This window comes from Lepidochelys kempii, chromosome 11 (genome assembly GCF_965140285.1).
Source record: "Lepidochelys kempii isolate rLepKem1 chromosome 11, rLepKem1.hap1, whole genome shotgun sequence".
Taxonomy (NCBI): Eukaryota; Metazoa; Chordata; order Testudines; family Cheloniidae; genus Lepidochelys; species Lepidochelys kempii.
Window position 1 is genome coordinate 19,794,046 of NC_136390.1, and position 22,681 is coordinate 19,816,726.

At 40.4% G+C, this 22,681-nt stretch overlaps 1 protein-coding gene across 2 annotated transcripts in view; it reads left to right on the top strand.

Annotated features, from left to right (window-relative positions):
- THSD7B (thrombospondin type 1 domain containing 7B) overlaps window positions 1-22,681 on the top strand; it is a 518,592-nt gene that overhangs the window by 347,897 nt on the left and 148,014 nt on the right. The window lies entirely within an intron of this gene.

Sequence of the window (22,681 nt, forward strand, 5' to 3'; positions counted from 1 at the left end):
TGCCCTCACCCCTGCACCCCCACACACTCCAGCCCTGTGCCCTGACCCCTGCACACATGCCCCCCACAACCCCAGCCCTGACTCCGGCACCCCCCACACATACCCAGCCCCTCCAGCCACCTGCCCTGACTCCTGCACCCTCCTCACACATGGCCAGCCCCCTGCCCTGACTCCTGCACCCCCCACACATATCCAGCCCCGCAACACCCTATGCCCTGACTCTTGCACCCCTCACATCCCCACTCCCACCCTGAACACCAAACAGGAGCTCCTGCACACCCCCTCCCCACATTCCCACCTGCACCCCTCACACCAAATGGGAGCTGCCTAGGTAAGCGCTCCATACCCAAACCTCCTGCCCCAACCCTGAGCCCTCTCCCTCAGTCTAGCTCCTGGCCAGACCCTGCACCCCAACCCCCAGCCTGCTCCTTCACCTCCAGCCCTGTTCTCAGCACACTCCCACCCTCATCTCAGTGCAGAGAGAGGAAGAGAATGGCTAGAACGAGGGAGAAGGTAGGTACCTACTTTATGTGGACAGGGTCAGGATCCCAGACTGGCAGCGGGCTGTGCCGCTCAACCCACTGCTGGTCTGGGGTCCCAGCCACCAGCCCCGCTCAGCCCACTGCCAGTCTGGGGTTCTGGCTGCCTGCCCCTTGCCAGCCGGGATCCCGGCTGCAGGCCACTCTCAGCCTGCTGCCGGCCTAGGTGAACAAAACTCCAGGCCAGCAACGGGCTGAGCAGGCCGGTGGCGTAAGATCAGCATTTTAATTTAATTTTAAATGAAGCTTCTTAAACATTTTGAAAACCTTGTTTACATACGACAATAGTTTAGTTATATAATATATAGACTTCTAGAGAGAGACCTTCTAAAAAATGTTAAAATGTGTTATTGGCACGTGAAACCTTAAATTAAAGTGAATAAATGAAGACTCGGCAAACCATTTCTGAAAGGTTGCCAACCCCTGCTATAGATGAAAATAATTATAATAATCTGGTTAAAACCATTAGGAAAGCAATAGTTAATGGAAAACTTTTGTGGCCTAATATTGTTGCTCTTATGCATTCATAATTCCCTTTGAAATCAGTTGGGGTTTGGTATATTCAAGGGCTGCAGGATTTGGCTCCTTATAAATGTACATTAAAGGAAGGTCTGTCAGGGCCTCTTCTTCTTCCCACTGCAATCAATAGAAGTTTTGCCAATCACCCCCATAATCTCCGTTCACTATAATAATACGGTATAAAGATCACTTGAATTACAGTTACTAATTGTGTAATACTGATTACACATTAATACAGTAATACTAATTACTGAATAGAGACTGGGAGTTATTGGGTCATTACAAAACCTAAACTTAATTTCCCCAATACTAATTTCTCCCTACTGTTACTCACACCTTCTTGTCAACTGTCTGTAATGGGCCATTCTCTTACCACTTCAAAAGATATTTTTCCTCCCTTGGTATCTTGCTGTTAATTGATTTATCTTGTTAGACTGACCTTACACCTGGTAAAGCAACCCCCATCCTTTCATGTATTTATACCTGCTCCTGTATTTTCACTCCATGCATCTGATGAAGTGGATTCTAACCCACAAAAGCTTGGCCCAAATAAATTTGTTAGTCTCTAAGGTGCCACAAGGACTCCTCATTATAGTTCGTAATTGAGATGTTCTTTCTTATTGGTAAGACAAAGCATAGGAAGTGGGAAGAACAGTAACACATTACAGGAGATATACTACCCTTTACATTTTTTCAGTCTTTTCTCCACTCCCTCATCCCCATCTTAACTAAACTAAAAGGAAAAGAAAATAGTCCAGGGGTCGGCAACCTTTCAGAAGTGGTGTGCCGAGTCTTCATTTATTCACTTTAATTTAAGGTTTCGTGTGCCAATAATACATTTTATTGGGTCCGGCAGACAGCAGTGTGCCATTAAAAATTGGCTCGTGTGCCATGTTTGGCACGCGTGCCATAGGTTGCCAACCCCTGAAATAGTCCACTGAGATAGTACAGCCTTCTAATAACAGTAAAAATGAATGTGCTGTTAGTGATGACCTTAGCAATAAACATAATAGAACAATAAAAATAATAGTGTGTTCATCTCTGTCTAGAAGAGAAACCTATTTCAGCTCCTCTGTTGGATTAAGGGTGAATACTTTACATGATTCAGGAAAAATACTCGTTCCTATTCTTAGTGGGAATCAGAGTTTAAAATAAAATATTTAAAAATTCATCCTTCAGCATCATTATTGTTAGTCCATTCTTGTTGGTGATTTTTCGTGCTTAACAAAGCTATTGTACCCCGAGGAAAAGTTTCTGTAAAACATTTTCCCCCCACAATACCTAAGAATGTTCAAGAAGATGTGTAAAACATTTTTTTATTTTATTTTTGGATCTCCTGCACATCACAGTAGACTTTGTTCTTAATGGAATTCAAAGCTGTGTAGTTAAAAGTTTCCCATTGGGCAAGTCTGCTGAAAGGCATAACACTTTTGATTTCTCAAGTTCTGCCTGAGAACCTTTTCACAATCTCTCTCTTTTTTTTAAATACGTTTCAAAGTACAATGTGACCTTCCAGTCTCAAGTAACAGTATCTCTATTTCGGCTCACATAAAGTGGACAATATTCTGGAATGACTGAGAAAGGTATTTAATTTAAATGTTATAAATTATTTGAATGTGCATTTTTATTACAGGCAGTCAGAACAGATTTAGTTGTTTATAAGTTTTAGACTGGAAGTTTCAGATGGCAAAGCATTTAAACATTCTTTATTATGCAAAGGTAAAGATGACAAGCCCCAGTGCTATAAAGAGTTGTCAGAATTTGGGAGAAACTTGACTGGTTTACAACAACAGCAACAACAACAAAAAAACCCTAATGGGACAAATTCTGCTCTCAGTTACAGAAGTGAAACTCCAGAGTAACTCTTTTTCTAGTCAACTGGTAGAAACAATGGAACTTGGAGCAGAATTTTCCTTAGTACTGCAGGATGAGTTTAATCAGTTTCAGACCAGTTCCCTATCCCATCCGTCAGTACCAGGCATCTGGACCAGATGACAAATAAATGTGAAGATTAGGAGAAAATGGACTGAATCCACCTCCACAGGCAACAAGCAACCACGTACCAACTCCCCTGAGACTTCAGTCTAATGATTAGAAGTACCTGTGACCCTAAGAGTTCCCAGTGTCAGTTGGCAAACTGTTGTCATGATAGATACCCAAAAGATGGCATGTAATGCATCACTGGAAAACTAATAATTCACAGATAATTAATATTGTATGTATGTGTGGTAAAGCCACAAATGACTTTATAGCTATGAAGTGGAAATACGTTCTTAACATGTGTTTGGCAAGCAATGCCTAAGTTGCTGTTCCAGAGAAAGGAATGTGGTTCTCCCTGCTTGAATGTGTCTCGAGTGTAAATGAAGCAAAGTGTGACCAAAGACAAAGAAACGCACATTTACATGCAAGGTAAACAAAGGCATCAGGGGAGCAAGTGGGGAAAATCATAATGGGGGATGGAGATTTCATCTCCAGGAAGCCTTCCTGCCTCTTGAAGGAAGGTCAATGAATTTTGAGAAGATATAAGGAGAAAAAAAGCCATTTTGGCATTCTTCACCTGAGGAGACAAAATAATCGAACACTTTGAGCTCTGTGAAGGGTCCTAGCCAGAGAGTCTGGTTAGCCGTGCAGGAATCATAGAATATCAGGGTTGGAAGGGACCCCAGAAGGTCATCTAGTCCAACCCCCAAAGGAAAAGAGTCTTGGTGAGAAACACTTTTCTCAAATAGAGGCTCTAGTTTGTTAAATCAGGTTTTAGTCTTAGAAGAGTATTTTTACTTTTGTTTGCTTGTAACCCTTTCTATATTCCTTATACTTGGTATAATTTAAACCTGTGACTTTTTGTTTAATAAACTTGTTTTACTTTTACAATAAACCAATTCAGTGCTTTGCTGGCTACTTTCTCTTTAAGGGAGCAGCTAACTTAATTTCTGTAAGTGTTCAGTGAGAGGGCTAGGCACTACAGGACAGACCGTTTTGGGGAGATTTGGGACTGGGGGTATGTTGGGGTCATCCTGCAATGAGTAACCCAGGCTGGTGGAAGCCAGTGTGAGGCTATTGTGCTGTGAGCATGTTGCTGGTGTCAGGGCTCTGAACCATGGCTACACAGCGCAGAGACATTCAGGGCTACAGGGCAGGCAGTGACACAACCCCTTACTGGTCGGGGTTGAACCCCAAAGCATCACACTGCTGTGCAAGCTGGATGCATGCTCTTTTGATAATGAGAAGGTACATGCAGCAAGGGACTATCTGACTGCCTCTCCCCTGTCCACTTGGCCCCTGTCCCAAGTGAATGCTGCCAGGAAGGGTGCTCCATATGGTTTGGTTCTGCACTGTAAAAAAGGTGTTCACTCCTCCATCCAGTCCATCTCCAACAGAAGCATCAAGGTGTGAGAATAACTATGTGATCATAGTATTGTCACCATTGTCCTTCCTTTCTGTTTCCCTGTGCCCCTTTTTGACTGTTCTGCTCCCTTGTTTATTGTGTTCTGTCAGATTTAAATTGTAAACTCTTCAGGGTAGGGACTGTATCTTTACTTGTTTTTATGAAGCACCCAGTCTATTTTTGGGAGCACAGGCTATGATTAATAACAGTGAAAGGAAACTTGGTGGTATTCAATGATCTTCACAAAGGCTCAAGTACGCTATTTACTGCCCATCAAGTTCAAAGGCATCTATTATACCCACTTGAGTACTCAGTCAATCCAGATGTGCTGATTTTGGAGTCTGCCATCCTGTCTCATCACTGAAGTGAAAACAGTTAGGAAGCACGGGTCTCGTAGTGTAAACATTTGGGGCGTGGTTCTCTGATTTATATGCTGATGTAATTCTGTTGGCTTCAATGAGAATTATTTCAGATTTCTACCTGAAGAGAACATTCAACTACAGCCAAGCGTGCAGGGGGAAATCAGGGCCTTTCACTGCTTTCTCCAGACCCAGGGGGAAAGTACCCTCAGTATTTATTCTCAGAGCTTCTTGCACAACACAACCAGCAACAACCGAGGACACAGGGATCAAGTCAAGGGCTTTCACTATGTATTGCCCTTTACTGCATCTGAAGGACCTCCAAGGATCAATCCTGTAGAACCTCTTGACATCATCATATTCACTTGATTTTTAAACTTGGCTTCAGGATACATATTTTTTCCTCATTTCTTGTGTTGTCAGTTGATTTTTTTGGTTCATCCTCATCCCGCCCTTCCAACATTGTAACCCCACAGGTCCCTAGGCTCATGCTCTCTGACTATTGTGGACTATTCGCCTCCTCTCTCCTTTCACTTTTATACCTCCCTCCCTATGAGATTTTCATTTCCTTTGATCACTCTCATAATTTCTTCCCCCTATTTTCCTCCTCCTCAGAGGCTGCTCAAGACCATCTGCTGCCTTCGGCAACACTTCAGTGTTCCGTCCCTCATGCTGCTCAAATTTAGCCCAGCTGCCCCTCCGTCATGACAGGGGTGACCAGGCCAAATCTGAATGAATGGCATTGTGACATGGTGTATGGGGTTGCAGCACCATTCAGATTTGGCCCAGCCTTTGTATCAGACCTGGTAACTTTATTATAGTAGATAATTTTGAGGCAAAGCCAGAAATTAGCCTGTGGTTCACTCAAGAGTTTTGACCTTAGCAAATCTTTTGTAGGACTCTATGTTCAGGGTATATAATAAAATTTTCATGTGGTCTGGGGATTTGTTGTGAATATTTCAAGTAGCTGTCGAAGTGATTGATATAAGTGCCCTGGTCCTTAACTGTATAAGAACCAGCAGAGTAAAAATCACAAGGACCTCCTTAGTCAAGAGAATGCTCAGGAGCTTGTAGAGCTAGAATAACAATTCATATGCTGTCTCTCTCTCCCTCCTGTGGCAGTGTGGGGGACTGTGGTCAAAACTTCCCTGCACCCTGGCTATACCAAGCTGCTGTAAAGGCTAGTTAGGGAATAAACAGTTTGTCCTGACTGGAGACCAGAACAGCGCACAGAGGCTCCAGGTTAGTGTAAATCCAGTGGTAGGACTGCAACCCCCAGCCCTTCCTTTGATGTGCTATGTACTTCTCACCCGCTGCCAAACATCTCTTACCAAGTTGTTTAATTAGGTCTATTTATGAGAAAGGTGCCATTCATCAAACTCCAGTTCAATTAACATGGAAATTAATGGGACTCTTCCCACTGACTTTAATGGAAGCTGGATTAGGCCTGTAATATTTTTAGGCCAGGTTCTTTACTCATCTAAATCAGTGGCAAAACTCCCACTGTCCTCAGTCAGACCAGGATCAGTCCCTTCAAAAGTATTGTGCAAATTGATTTTTTAATTTGACTCAGTGAGTGTGTATTATTTTCTGCCTCTCATGTTACTTGATATATTGAATCCTCTTAATCTCATATGCAATCAGTGTGTGAGAGAGAGAGGGAGAGAGAAAGAGGGAGAGCCTGTCTTTGTTTATGTTCAAGTATTGCAATAAATAATCTGTCCTAAATAGGTATTTAACATGCTGGTTGGTTCTGCTAGTCATTTAAACTCTAATGCTCTTTGTCAAAGGTAGATCACAGAAAAAGGAAAAAAGAAAGATTCATTTTCTGAGAAGACTGCACTATGATTTCTAACATTAAGCATCTTACATATTTTCATTAATTTTTCCTTTTAATATACAGTGAAAATAAATACAAAATTGAAATCCTACCATAAAGCTAGAATAAAAGTGGGGCAAGGGAATGAGACAGCATCCATAGATTGTGTAACCCAGAAGAGTATTCTGTAGTGGGTGTCTCAATCTCTTGTTGAAGCTGTTCCACTTTGTATAAAATACAGTAATTGAGAGAGAGAAAATGGCTCCAAACCCCAGTGACTCAGGCACTTACCCAAATTCATATCTCCATTTGAATGACTATTACATTATTTATACACAATGTATTGTTCTCCCTAATGGGTGAGATTGAGAGCAACCCATCCCAGAATAGCTCAGAGCACTCATCTGAAAGGAGAGAGAGCTGGGTTCAAGTTCTTGGTCCACATCAGGCGGAGGAAGGATTTGAACCCAGGTCTCCTATCTCCTATGTGAGTGCTTTAACCACTGGGCTAAAAGCCATAGGGAGGAAAGGAGTAGAACTGCCTTCTGTGGCATTTTGTGTGAGGCCCAAATCTGGTGAGCAGAACTACTGGATCGGGCTCTGAAGGCAAGATAGTTTGAGGGGATCCCACTAAGGCTAAGGTGTTAACTGGACATCTGGGTGTTGGGATGTAGGCAGCTGTGTGCATGCCCCATGGCAGAAATTTAGGTGCTATGAGACCTTTAGGTGCCTACAGGGTTAGATGGCAGCTGAGCAGGATTTTGAGGACCTGAATGTTGGACTTAGATGCCTAAAGTGGCAGTTAGAACCCCTCCAACGCATTATTAAGGATCTACAACCTATCTTAAAGGATGACCCAACACTCTCACAAATCTTGGGAGACAGGCCAGTCCTTGCCTACAGACAGCCCCGCAACCTGAAGCAAATACTCACCAACAACCACATACCACACAACAGAACCACTAACCCAGGAACTTATCCTTGCAACAAAGCCCGTTGCCAATTGTGCCCACATATCTATTCAGGGGACAGCATCACAGGGCCTAATAACATCAGCCACACTATCAGAGGCTCGTTCACCTGCACATCCACCAATGTGATATATGCCATCATGTGCCAGCAAAGCCCCTCTGCCATGTACATTGGTCAAACTGGACAGTCTCTACGTAAAAGAATAAATGGACACAAATCAGATGTCAAGAATTATAACATTCCTAAACCAGTCGGAGAACACTTCAATCTCTCTGGTCACGCAATCACAGACATGAAGGTCGCTATCTTAAAACAAAAAAACTTCAAATCCAGACTCCAGCGAGAAACTGCTGAATTGGAATTCATTTGCAAATTGGATACTATTAATTTAGGCTGAAATAGAGACTGGGAGTGGCTAAGTCATTATGCAAGGTAGCCTGTTTCCTCTTGTTTTTTCCTACCCCCCCCCCCCCCCCCAGATGTTCTGGTTTAACTTGGATTTAAACTTGAAGAGTGGTCAGTTTGGATGAGCTATTACCAGCAGGAGAGTGAGTTTGTGTGTGTATGGGGGTGGGGGGGATGTGAGAAAACCTGGATTTGTGCAGGAAATAGCCCAACTTGATTGTCATGCACATTGTGTAAAGAGTTGTCACTTTGGATGGGCTATCACCAGCAGGAGAGTGAATTTGTGTGTGGAGGGTGAGAAAACCTGGATTTGTGCTGGAAATGGCCCACCTGATGATCACTTTAGATAAGCTATTACCAGCAGGACTGTGGGGTGGGAGGAGGTATTGTTTCATATTCTCTGTGTATATATAAAGCCTGCTGCAGTTTCCACGATATGCATCTGAGGAAGTGAGCTGTAGCTCACGAAAGCTTATGCTCAAATAAATTGGTTAGTCTCTAAGGTGCCACAAGTACTCCTTTTCTTTTTGCGAATACAGACTAACACGGCTGTTACTCTGAAATAAATCCTTTTGTGGCTGTAGCCCTCAGAATCTTAAAAGTATGGAGAGTCTAAACGTGTGATGTGTACATTTCTTATGTTGTCCTCTGCACCTGGGAGAGCTGTTCTACCTGTGCATCAAGAAATCACCCTTTATTTCTTCACAGTCAATTGATGCCAGTGACATCTAAAAATGGGTAGGAAACACTGGTGATGTCAGAGTCAATTTAAAACCTGCTTCAGTATTTCTAAGTTGTCTTCCATCACTAATCTCCATCCCAACACTATTTGTTCCTTGTCTTCTATCTTTGTATTGTAATTTCCTACTCTAGGTCATGATTCTGCAGACACTTACACATGTGCTTAACTTTTCTATCATGAGTGGTTCTATCGAGTTCAGGAAGACTAATAGTAGTAGTAAAATTAAACACATATGTAAATCTTTGCCAGATTGGGACCTTAGCCTTCCTATACTGGTGGTCTACAAATAAGCCTTCCATGACTGCAGGTTGCATGGCACCCTGAGAATACTGTGTACCCCCACATTAAACTAATGGAATAGAATAAGTGTTACCATCTGGGTAATCTAGAGAAAATACACCTAGAAAAGGAAGCAGTTCTTTGTGGAAAATAAATGAGATCATCATGATGATTTATGAATCTATTCTTAGAAATGGTCAATATTGTGGATCTTTACAGTTATTTTCAATTTTAAAAAAAGCCAAATTATCTATAAATTCTCTTTTTCACAGCTCATTTGTTACCTAGTTACTGCTACATTGAGAGATAATGAGAATAATTATCTAACATGGAATATAGATTTTTCTGAACAATAATAAAGTAAGCAGTCATGTTAAAAATAGTTCAATTCTCATTATGCGCTGGCTCTAATTTTTCACAGATTCATAGAGAGTAAGGATCATCTAATCTGATTTCTATATCACAGGTCATTAAAATTCCCCCGGTTATCCCTGTGTTGAGCCCAATAACTTGTGTTTGACTAAAGCATCACTTGTGTTTTAACTAAAGCACATCTTCTAGAAAGGCATCCTGCCTTGAGCTGAAGACATCAAGAGATGGAGAATCCACCACTTCCCTTAGTAGTTTGTTCCAATGGTCAATCACCTTCACTATTTTTTTTTAAAGTCTTATTTCTCATTTGAATTTATCTGGCTTCAGCTGCCAGCCATTGGTTCTTGTTAAGCCTTTCTCCTCTATATTAAAGAGCCCACTAGTACCCAGTATTTTCTCCCCATGAAAGTATTTGTCCACGGTAATCAAGTCACCTTTCAATCTGCATTTTGATAAATTTAACAGGCTGAGCTTTTTAAGTGTCTCACTGTAAGATATTTTCTCCAGCCCTTGAATCATATCTGTGGGTCTTTTCTGTACGCTCTACTATTTTTCAACACCCTTTTAAAACTGCGGACAACAGAACTATATGCATTATGCCAGTATTGGTCTCACGGATGCTGTATACAGAGGTAAAATCACCCCCATACTGCTACTGACTTCTCCAGCTTATGCATTCAAGGATCGCATTAGCCCTTATTGCCACAGCATCTCTCTGAGTTGCTTGTCAACTATGACCTCTAATTCCTTTTCACAGTCACTGCTTTCCAGGATACCATCCCCCATTCTGCAGGTATGGCCTGTATTCCTTGTTCCTAGGTAAAAAGCTCTGCACTTGGGTAAATTAAAACATATTTTGTTTGAACAGGCCCAAGTTACCAAGCTGTCCAGATCTCTCTTTCTGACTTCCCTGACCTCACTGAAATTTACTACTCCACCAATCTTTGTGTTACTTGCACATTTGATGAGCAGTGATTGATGAAAATGTTGAACAAGGCCTAGTACCAGTCCCTGTGGAACTCCATTATAAGCCCCACTGAATGATGATTCCGTATTGACAACTATGTTTTGAGATGTTTCAGAGTAACAGCCGTGTTAGTCTGTATTCGCAAAAAGAAAAGGAGTACTTGTGGCACCTTAGAGACTAACCAATTTATTAGAGCATAAGCTTTCATGAGCTACAGCTCACTTCATCAGATGCATATCGTGGAAACTGCAGCAGACTTTATATATACACAGAGAATATGAACCAATACCTCCTCCCACCCCACTGTCCTGCTGGTAATAGCTTATCTAAAGTGATCATCAGGTGGGCCATTTCCAGCACAAATCCAGGTTTTCTCACCCTCCACCCCCCCACACAAATTCACTCTCCTGCTGGTGATAGCCCATCCAAAGTGACAACTCTTTACACAATGTGCATGACAATCAAGTTGGGCTATTTCCTGCACAAATCCAGGTTTTCTCACATCCCCCCCACCCCCATACACACACAAACTCACTCTCCTGCTTGTAATAGCTCATCCAAACTGACCACTCTTCAAGTTTAAATCCAAGTTAAACGAGAACATCTGGGGGGGGAGGGGATCTGTCAGTTAGCCATTTCTTAATCTATTTAATATATGCTTTCTTGATATTGTATAGCGCTAATTTTGTAATCAGAATGTTATTTGGTACTAAGTCAAAGGCCTCACAAGAGTTTAGGAATATAACATCTATGCAATTACCTCTATCAACCTAGCTTGTAATTTCATCAAAGAATGAAATCCAGTTTATTTGACAAGACCTATTTTTCAATAAAACCATGTTGGCTGGCATTATTTCTATTCCTATCCTTTAATTCTTTATCAATTGAATCTCATATCAGGTTTTCCATTATTTTGCCTGGGATTGGTGTCAGGCTAACTGGTTTATATCCGTGTCATCCCACTTGGCCTTTTTGAATATATTAACACTCTTACAGCCTTCTGGAATTTCCTCACTATTCCAAGATTTATTAAACATTAATACCAGTGGGCCAGAGATCTCCTCAGTCAATTCTGTTGGTACTCTTGGGTATGAGTTATTCAGGTTTGGAGACTTTAAAAAGTTTATCCCTAGTAGATTATGTTTAACATTCTCCTTAGCTTCTAGTGGACTGGAAAGTACTTGTTCATCCTCATGTGATGTAAGTACATCATCCTTCTTTCCAAATACAGAACAGAAATATTTACTGAACACTTCTGCTTTTTCCCCTGCATCATTAATAGTTTTACAATCTCCATCTAGTAAGGGTCTATTTTATTGCCATGATTTCTTTTGTTCCTAAAACATTTTACAATCTCCTTGTTCTTAGCCCTGCCAGCCATAGACTTTTCTCTATTGTCTTTAGGTTTCCTAATCAATTTTCTACACTTCATAACTTCTAATCTATATTGATTGCCATTTCCTCTTCTCTTCTATTGGTTATATATTGCTTTTTTATTTCCATTTGCTGCTTTCCTGAATTGGGGCCAGTGGACCTAATCCTGCAAGCCTCTACTTGTGTAACTCTGACACAATGGAGCTTCAGTGTGCAGTCTGCTTTTGAGCCCCGGATTGAGCCTAACATATGAAAAATATATGCTTTTGCAGTAGCCATATAAAACAGTGATGTTCCTCTAAAGATTCGTTCAGCATCTCTGTATGTTAAATACATAAAACTCTTGATTCCACCATATAAAAGTTTATAGAAGGAATTTCTGAAACTCACATTTAACTAGAGATAATTGTTATTTAAAGAATATAGTTTCCAGATGCCACAAATTTACATTATGGCACACATTTTAGTTGTATGTGTAAATAAAACACAGGCACATACTAAATCAAACCATTAGTTGCTGTAGTTTGGTATCCTGTCTCTTGACACTGGCCCATTACCAGATGGAAGGGGCAAGGTGCTCTTTCATGGAATAATCTGGGCATAAGGGAAATTTCTAACTTTATTATTAACCACAGTTAGTGGTTGGTATATGCCCTGAAGCAAAGGGCTAATATTCTGTCTAATGTAACTGTAATGTAGATACTCTTATTATTCATATAAATGTATGATCCTTTTGGAGTCCTACTGTGTTCTTGGCCACTGATATCTTATAGCAGTGAATACCTTTTATAAAAAATACTTTCTTTTATCAATTTTAACTTCATTTCCTGTTAGTTTAATTGACCATCATCTTGTTCTAATGTTAAGAGAGAAGAAATATGGGAGTGCCTGGTTTACCTTTTCTGTATCAGTCACTGTGTTTTATATTGAAGTCGATAGAGGTACATTAAATTATGACAGCATAGAACTTGCTCCAGAATGTTGAACTCATCCCTGTTTCCAATTCAGTCCTGTTCAGTGTCAGTGATGAGAATGACTAGCCAGAGTTCAAAAGGAAATGCTTCATTTCTCTTTTAGCCCTAGCACTTCATTCAACAATAATTTAAAATCATCTGGACTGCTTTGAGCTTTACTTCAAAATGTAGATTGGGAGCATCTAAACAGCATCTAACTTTAGTTTTAAGTAGAAGTTCAAATATAAAGCAGGCTGTCTCTTCTGTGGTATTTATTTTAAAAATACGTGAGATGGGAGTGTTAGTATAATTTATACTTTGGTGAGAGATGATATTCAAATATATAGGACTGCATTATGAGATCTTAGTGAGTCTGAAAGAAATCAGGTTATCTATAATTCTTATGAGGGATTTACTTGACTCCTGCACAGCAGTTCAAACAGGGCCTACTAGCCAGTGATGTAGCTGGGGATATGGGAATCAAAGTGATAATTTGTTGCACTTTGTTTGGCAGTGTCTTAATATTAGCAGTCTTTGTTCACATGTTCATATCCATTTATAAATGCTATGTAGTACAGAATCATAAATTACTGTTGGGTGAAATTTATATTTTGTTTATACTTCCTCAATCCATGAGGCTACAAATGGACCACAACTGCCCTTTGGTCCCACTCATAAAAAGTGGAGTGTTGATATAGCAGAAGTTGCTTCATATGAACATTTTATTTAGAAGCTTAATGACAGAACTGAGGATTATGGCAAAAATGTATCTCTGACCTAATGGAAAGCACACATGGGCCAAATACATCCTAATTTAGCACCATTGAAGACAAATATTTGTATTAATCAACCTTACTGGAGTTGCACTAGGAATAAATTTGATCAGTTGTGTTTATCAAAGGCATCTAAGATGTGTTTGATTTGAAAATCCTTTTCCTTTAAAGGACACCAATAAGTTAACTAGGGAGTATGTATGCAAAGTGCCAAAATGACTTGCTTATTTCCATAAGCTAACCTATAATTGGGTTCCTGCAGCCTTCCTGCTTCACATATGGTACTTATGAGTCAATTAAAGTGCCCTAACAAGCAATTACTGGTTTATTGTTTAATTTATTTTAGCGGCTCATGCTGTTCTGCTCGAAAGTTGCATATATATAAGTCAGCATGTAGCACAAATCATATTGTTGCCTTTGACTGAAGAGCTGAAAACAAGGCCTTGGAAGATCAAATAAATCAACTCATGTTTTTGATGACAATTCAAATAAAATTAAAGAAAAAGTCATGTATTTGTGGTATGACATGCACTGACAGTGGCTTTTGAAAATATGAAGCAGTGAATGAAAATGAGTTATCTACTACGATTGTGTGAATTCCAGTAGACTCCGCTTAAATCAAAGCACTTGGACAAAATCTGATTTCTAGATACAAATGGAGTTTACTGGGACCAGTTTTTCAGAAGTGACCTTTCATTTTGCATTCCCAAAATACTGAGAGTGCCTTTTGCATGCTCCCATTACTTCACTCACCTTGTCCCACAAGTTGTCAAGTTTCCTCCCCCATTCTGAACTCTAGGGTACAGATGTGGGGACCTGCATGAAAACCTCCTACGCTTACTTTTACCAGCTTAGGTTAAAACTTCCCCAAGGTACAAATTAATTTTATCTTTTGTCCTTGGAATAACCACTGCCACCACCAAACTCTAACTGGGTTTACTGGGAAACGTAGTTTGGACACGTCTTTCCCCCCAAAATCCTCCCAACCCTTGCACCCCACTTCCTGGGAAAGGTTTGGTAAAAATCCTCACCAATTTGCATAGGTGACCACAGACCCAAACCCTTGGATCTGAGAACAATGAAAAAGCATTCAGTTTTCTTACAAGAAGACTTTTAATAGAAATAGAAGTAAATAGGAGTAAAGGACTCACTCCTGTAAAATCAGGATGGTAGGTACCTTACATGGTAATTAGATTCAAAACATAGAGAATCCCTCTAGGCAAAACCTTAAGTTACAAAAAAGACACACAGACAGAAATAGTCATTCTATTCAGCACAATTCTTTTCTCAGCCATTTAAAGAAATCATAATCTAACGCATACCTAGCTAGATTACTTACTAAAAGTTCTAAGACTCCATTCCTGTTTGATCCCCAGCAAAGCAGCATACCAACAGACACATACCCTTTGTTTCTCTCCCTCCTCCCAGCTTTTGAAAGTATCTTGTCTCCTCATTAATGACAGGTTTCAGAGTAACAGCCGTGTTAGTCTGTATTCGCAAAAAGAAAAGGAGTACTTGTGGCACCTTAGAGACTAACCAATTTATTTGAGCATGAGCTTTCGTGAGCTACAGCTCACTTCATCGGATGCATACTGTGGAAACTGCAGAAGACATTATATACACAGAGACCATGAAACAATACCTCCTCCCACCCCACTCTCCTGCTGGTAATAGCTTATCTAAAGTGATCATCAAGTTGGGCCATTTCCAGCACAAATCCAGGTTTTCTCACCCTCCGCGCCCCCACACAAACTCACTCTCCTGCTGGTGATAGCCCATCCAAAGTGACCACTCTCTTTAAAATGTATATGATAATCAAGGTGGGCCATTTCCAGCACAAATCCAGGTTCTTCTGTAGTTTCCACAGTATGCATCCGATGAAGTGAGCTGTAGCTCACGAAAGCTCATGCTCAAATAAATTGGTTAGTCTCTAAGGTGCCACAAGTACTCCTTTTCTTTTTGTCTCCTCATTGGTCATTTTGGTCAGGTGCCAGCGAGGTTCCTTTAGCTTCTTAACCCTTTACAGGTGAGAGGATTTTTCCTCTGGCCAGGAGGGATTTTAAAGGAGTTTACCCTTCCCTTTACATTTATGACACAGATAGAGAACTGTAAGGCTACTGAGTCTGTGCATGCCAGCTTAGTATCTGCATGATCAGCATTGATACGTACAAATTTCAGGAATGTTTTTAAGTTAGCTGAAGATTTGGCCTTTAAGGGTGGTATTTAAACATTATTTAAACTGGATAAATAAAAACTGTCTGGGAGTCTGTAAAGGGGGAAGGAAGTTACAGAAGGGTAGGGAAGTGTTCATCCACATATAATTTATTGGGTGGTCTAAATAATACCATCCAAAAATTATACTTGGATGGACACTTCCCTTCCCTTCTGCAACTTCCTTCCGCCCCTTACGAATTTCCAGACAGTCTTTGTCTTTCCACCATAGAACCCCTCCTGAACAGTTCTCTTTCCATGATGTGTAAACAGAAAGGTGCCTAAAGCACAGAAAGGGAGCAGAGTCCACATCCTAAATTGTTAGACTGTATCATCCCATTCTTCTTTTAATCTTTTACTTGCTCCCCATTGCCTTGAGTATCAGTTTAAAATGTCTTGATCTAGCTTTATTCACCATGTTTGATCTGCATTTGGAAGTTTTTTTTACCTTAGAGGACTTCAATAACTTAACTAGGAAATATGTTTGCAATGTGCAAAAATGAGTTGCATATTTCCATAAGTTACCTTATAATGGGATTCAGGATGCAGCCATGCTGACTTTGTTTCCTATTGTTTTCTTCACTCTGCAAATAACATCAGCCTTGACACTCTATTCCTTTTCTTTTGTCTCTCACTCCTCCATGGCCAATTTCTAAGCTATCTCCTATGGATGGGCCCCCTTGTTTGTTCCCTTTCACTTCTTGTCTCCAGGTTTTTTCTGTTCTGCTCCCTATGCATGGAATGACATCACTCTTCTTGTGCTCAAAGTCTCCCTGTCTCCTTCTCCAAGTCTCTGTTAAAACCCCACATTTTTCATGCAGCTTTCTCTTGTGCTATGTACTCCTCCTCTCCTGTGCCATTTGTTTCTCTTTAAAATATTATCACTTATTAGATAGGCATGCTGTATAATATGATTTGCATTATTATTTATTTTACTACCTTATTTTCCTTTGCCCACACTTTACCTTTATCATCAACTTTTCTGAGCTCCATGTTCTATGTCTAATATAGGCCCTGATCCCACGCACACTTAGATACATGCTTAAAGTTAAGCGTGTGAATGGTCACATGTAGCTCAGTGGACTAATCAAGTACTTAAAATTAAGCGTATGTGTACATGTTTGTAGGATCAGGGAGTTAAACTACAAGAGCTTTGGGACATAGAATATCTATTTTAAAATCTGTCTCTATTTGAAAATCACTTCAGTGTTAATATCATTAATTGTGACTTTTTGTCATACAATAATAAATATTGCTGCATGTCTTTCGATTATGCAATTGTAAATGCTGGAGTATAGTTCCTGTAGCATAGCATATTTTTCATCTCTTGGAGACGCTAGCAGTCATAACACATCTAAAGAGAAGTTTTATATATTTACTTTGCCTCAATTATACTTAAGATGGGACAGTATGGCAACTTTATATAAGTAATTTTTAGTGTCCTTGATGAAGATAATGAGGCTGTACAAACCTTAGGCATCAAAGTCTATTACTTGTTTAACCTTCCCAGCAGAGGACAATTACCATGCCTTATCATAGAGGAAAGCAACCTCTGCCCGTTTGCTTTGACAATTCAGAATGGGAATCTCTCAGTATCATTTTTGACTGCTAGTACTGAGAGATGGTAAGGATCAAAAAGATTGAAAGTGAAAGGCAAGGATCAGCAATTTGGAGGTAGTTATTAATATGCTGATTTATTGTCACTTGAGTCTAAAGAGACTTCAGCAACTCTCGATTTTATATGCTCTTTAAAATATTGAATTTTCCTGAGAAATCTAATTACATTTTAATACATTATTTTCCTCAATTTATTGCCAAGTCACCTCCTACTCCCAGAAAATATTTGTATCTTTTAAAAAAACTACTGTAACTTCATTCTGGCATAGCTTTCCTATGTATCTTCAATGACTAGTTGATATAAGAAAACAGCTAATTACCTTTACTTTTCTCTGGTGCACTCAGCTATATAAGGTGATAGAAAAAAATAATTATGCATAGCCACTAAAGTGTGGATTAATTCGTAATCTCCATAAAATAATAGAGCAAATCTTTAAAATTAAGACGACATAAAACCTAAATTAAATAATGTTATCCATTACAGCTTTATGGCATCGTTTGTGGCTTTACATGATGTCAGAGCACTTGTCTTAACTAGGCTCCTGGGGCCAAATTGTGGTGTCTCTGGTCCTTAAAGAGAGATTATCTAGTATCTAGGCAAGGGTCTTCTGGGTTTTGCTCCTATTCTGCCCCTGACTGATTGCTTTAATCAAGTCACAACCTGTCCCAGCCTTGGTTAACTTATATGTAGTGTGTGTTTAGTAATCTCGAGAGTATTATGAGAATTAATTATTATTGAAGCTTTTAGATCCTATAATGAAAGACACTATACAAGTGCAAGCTGTTATGGTTTGTTGTGTTTGTCATCAATAGACTGAATCTCTGTCCTGGCCTCTTACACTGCCCCTGTAACTTAGTGTGTAGGCAGCACACAGACATTAATAAATGTATCTTCCCAAAACAACCGTGAAGTAGGGTTGTGTCATCGTCCTCATGGTGGCATTTAGAGATTGTGACTCTCCCAAGGTCACACAGGATTTGTATCCAGTTCTTCCGAGTCTGACTGCTGCATCATAACCACAAAACTGTCCTTCCTGTCACTGGATATTTCCATATGTTGATATATCAGCCATTCATGTCAGCTGTCTAGAAATTATTAGCATTTCAGAATCAGAATAATATTAACATTCATCTTCTAGACAGAGCAGTTGAGAAAAACATTTTTTAAAATGGCTATAAGTTTTCTTATTTAAAAAAAAATCATTTCCAGAAAAAGGTCACAGTCTATATAAAATAAGCTCTTAACACTGCTACCTTTAGAATGAAGTGGCAAGGCATATTGAGCCACATTCAACTCAATCCGACTAAATTGCTCTCAGTGAAGTTACACTGTGAATGAATTTGGCCCATTGTTTATGATTGGAGACTCAAAACAGTGTGCCTGATTTGAATTATAAAGCACAATATTTCCACAAGGAACAATTCATTTTACCTTTCTTTTTGTGTGAAATATCCTCCGTGACTCTTAAGTTGATAGCCAAGGGCTCAGATCATCCGTCTCTGATATCTACAGTTCTGGCAGCAGGGCCTCCATGAGGTTATGGAGTTTGGCTGCTACAGAGCTTTTCATCTTTTATTTGGCAGAGTTCAGACTTAGCCTTTAGCTACCCTTAGCCACCATTCCCAAACAACATCATTACATGAAGACGTCTCCCTCTTTGTGCTGGCTTAGATGATGTGACCTACACATGATTCACTAATGACTGAAACTTTTATATGCCAAGTGAATCTAGCAATATCCCCAGATGGCAGAGAACTATTTGGAGCTGACTGGTACTCACATAGCTAAAGGCCTTTAAATAGAATTGTGTCTTCAGATTCAGGCAGTCAGGACTCATCTAAGAGGCATTTCCAGGCTCTGCATTAAGCATTATCATTATAGTATTGTCAGACTTTAAGAACAAGGGGCTCAGATCATTCCCGAACATGGGAAACCCACATGAGGGACTGGAATTTCTGTGAGATTCCCCTTACAGAACTGCCACCTGATTGTTCCATGGGGGCTGAAGAATGAGGTTGGCCATTCCTTGCAGAACAGGATTCAGCCCCCATGTCTTGCAGATCTCTCAGATCTGTCCATGCAGTCACAATGTGCCTCCAAAATACCTCTTCTCACTAGCAGCACAACCCAAGGAGAGTGGATCTAAGGCATGGAAGAATTGCATGCAAAACTAAGTACAAAGTACAGCCCCAGTCTGAATTAAGTTTGCTGTTGATTCTTCATTGCTTTTCAGGGTAAAGAGGCATATGTGTGTGTGACGTTTTAAGTGAGCCATTTCCCACATCCCTAAGGCTCTCCATTCCACCTGAACTGGTGGAGACTTCATCATGAGGATTGTGGATTAGTACCACAGAGGTGGAATTCCCCACATCCACAGAAGCAGGGGCAGATGGATGAGGCCCTCTGAGTATGGATTCTAGAGAGACAACCTGCCCCAAGATGACCTAGCTGCATTCTTACCCTCACCTATCAGAAGCGCAGTTAAGGCATAACAGGAGAATGGGAACTCATACAGAAGCAGCAATGTGCAAAGACACACTTTTGCCTTTGCTCTAAGCATCACACTGTAGTCAAATGTCCAGGAAAGCTCAGAACTGCTTTAAGATTGAAGTAAAATAAAATGTAAAATTTCTTAAATAGCAGTGTAGTGTAAATTTGAATCTACAACAGTAAATCAGCATTAGCGATGCACTGGGGAACAGTAGGGGAAGAAGTGGCATTATAATGAAATCTTTAACTCTCTGACTCTCTACACAAGATCCCCAAAGAATGGGCTGAAAAATAATACCGTTGGACAGCAGACTGTCTCCTGAATTAGCAGACAATTTGAGGGCAACAGCCCTTTGTCTTTTAGCAGGTTTAAGAGCTGCAAACTGTTGAAGTTAGAGTTAACCCTGACATAAGATGCAATTTCTTAGCTGTGAGGGTAATTAAAGATTGGAACAGCTTCCCAGGGCAGGTGGTGGATTCACCATTGCTTGGCATCTTTAAAACAAGGTTAAATCTCTTGTTAAAAGATCCTCTTTAATCCAGCTTCTGGGAGAAATTCACCGGCCTGTGTATATGGCAGGTCAGGCTGGATGGTCATACTGGTTCCTTCGGGCCTTGGAATCTGATTCTCCCTCTTTATCCCCTTTCTCCATGGACGTGGGGAGAACAGGATCACGTGCATCACCCTCAACATGCTCATAACACTTGGAGCTCTGAATTAAGCCTGATTGTAATAAATCTCATGCTTCAGGACTTCAGCCTGCAGGGGACAGTGTGACAATCTCCCTAAGGGGAGAACAGGTTTAGACCCTCAGAATAAGCATTTAAACCAATTGTTTGCACACTGGGTTATTTGACTGTAAGAGCTATTGTGAAAACTTGTAATGCACTGAATTTAATAGTCATTATCTCTCTTTCACTCACATACACACAGTGTTTATGGTTATGAAGGTATATCTATGTATATAAAGAAAACTGTAATTGTCATGCGACTTCAGCTTCGCTTCACAACAGGGCAGTGAAGCAACTAGGTAGGGAGGGGCTACCTCCTCAACCAGACAAGACTTGTTTCAAGCACCTTGCCATTGTCCAGCCCAGGAAGGAACAATGAGGAACTGTCAAAGCAAAGGGGGAAAAGCTTGAAACTGAAAAGAAAACCTCAGTCTTTGGAAACAAAGAGAGGAAGGAATTTTCCCTACTTTGAATAACTACAGTGATAAGGAAAACAAAACTGCACACCCTTTTAAAATGGAAAGGGTTTGAACTGAAGAGCATTCAGAACTGGGGGACAATCATGAGGCAGGAGGCTGTCCATGAATGCTGGATCCCTCCTATAGCTAGGGGTATGGTGGGAAACTCTTTTAAGGCAGTAGGGTAACTCTTATTATTCCTTTTCTAATTAGAAATTCCTTTTCTAATATGAAAGGATAAAGGCTGAGATTGCACCTTTGTTTCTTTCCTGAAAAACTTGTGTATGTTTGCTTCCCCTTTATTATTTCATATTAGAATCTGTGGTTTTCCTATGAAATCCATTTTTTGTTTATTTTCATTCCAAGCAGGTCTGTGGTGTTCAAACTGTGTGGAGTTTGTATGCCAAAATGAGCTGATGAGTAGGGGGCTGGTTTCACATCTTGGGTGGGGGAATGGTGGTGACTAACCAAAATGGTGTCCAAGAGGCTGATAATTAAGAACTCAGGGAGGAAATATTTGGGGAGACTCGGGACTGGAAGGGCTGTTGGTATTACCCTGCAAAGAGTAAATGGGCTGGTGGAAAGCAGGGTGTGAGTTTATGATTGTGTGCTGCCTACTAGCATCAGGGATCTGAACCATGGCTGCACAGCACAAGGGCCCCCCAGCTTACAGGGAAGGCAGTGACAGAACCCCGACTGGTCTGGGTGAACCCCAAAATGTCAGTCAGAAAGGAACGTTTTTCCCCTAATGCATAATTGGCTAGATGTATTCTGTTTTTTTTCCCCTGCCTTGCTCTGAAGCATCAGAGATTCACCACAATTGGAGACTGGGCAGGGTAGATCAGGGCTCTGAGGTAGTACAGAAAATCCTCTTCAGGTGCCAGTCTGGTGCATCTTGCTCTCATGCTCAGGGTCACACTGATTTGGGGTTGAGAATGATTCCACCCACTCCCAGATCGGTGAGGACCTTTGGGGGTTTTCACTTTCCCCTGGAGCATGGAGTGTGGTTCACTAGATAGGGTCATTTGGGCACCCTGTCAATTCCCTGCCATTGTAAGGGCTCTGGACGTTGGTGACGCTTTGGTCTCTCCTGTTCTGTGCCTGTAGAATATGGTTGAATCTCCTGAGGACTGAAATGCTTAAGTGCAAGTAAAGTCTTTGAGCTTGATATAGGGATATTAAGGAGAAATTTAACAGCCTGTTGTGTATAGGAGGTTACACTAGGTGATCTAATGGTCCCTTCTGACCTTAAACTCTATGAAACTGTGAAATTGACTGTAAGATAAGTAGTCATTCTTTATGAGTACAAACAAGCATTTGCCTTTTCAAATGCTGTCATGTACAACCAAAGGGTTATATTCTAATTTCTGAAGCAAGATGGACATCATGAATTATCTCACATTTCTGTTATGGGTTGTCCAGCTGTAGCAGTAAATAGTTTTTGGATGGTCCTATGCATATAATTGGCTGGAATGTTGCCCACAAAGTGTAAAACAATTGACTCTTTGAGAATATTGAACTTTCAGAATCTGATTTACATCATAAGCTTTTAAAAGAAAGGATATGTTTTTTACCATGTCTGTGAAGCACCTAGCACACTGTTGAATGCACTATGAATAATAACTAAATATAACTTTTTTATATTATTGGTATAGAACAGCAAATCTTGCATATATAGGTAGCTGGTTTGTTAGAATGCAGAAACCAAATGTAT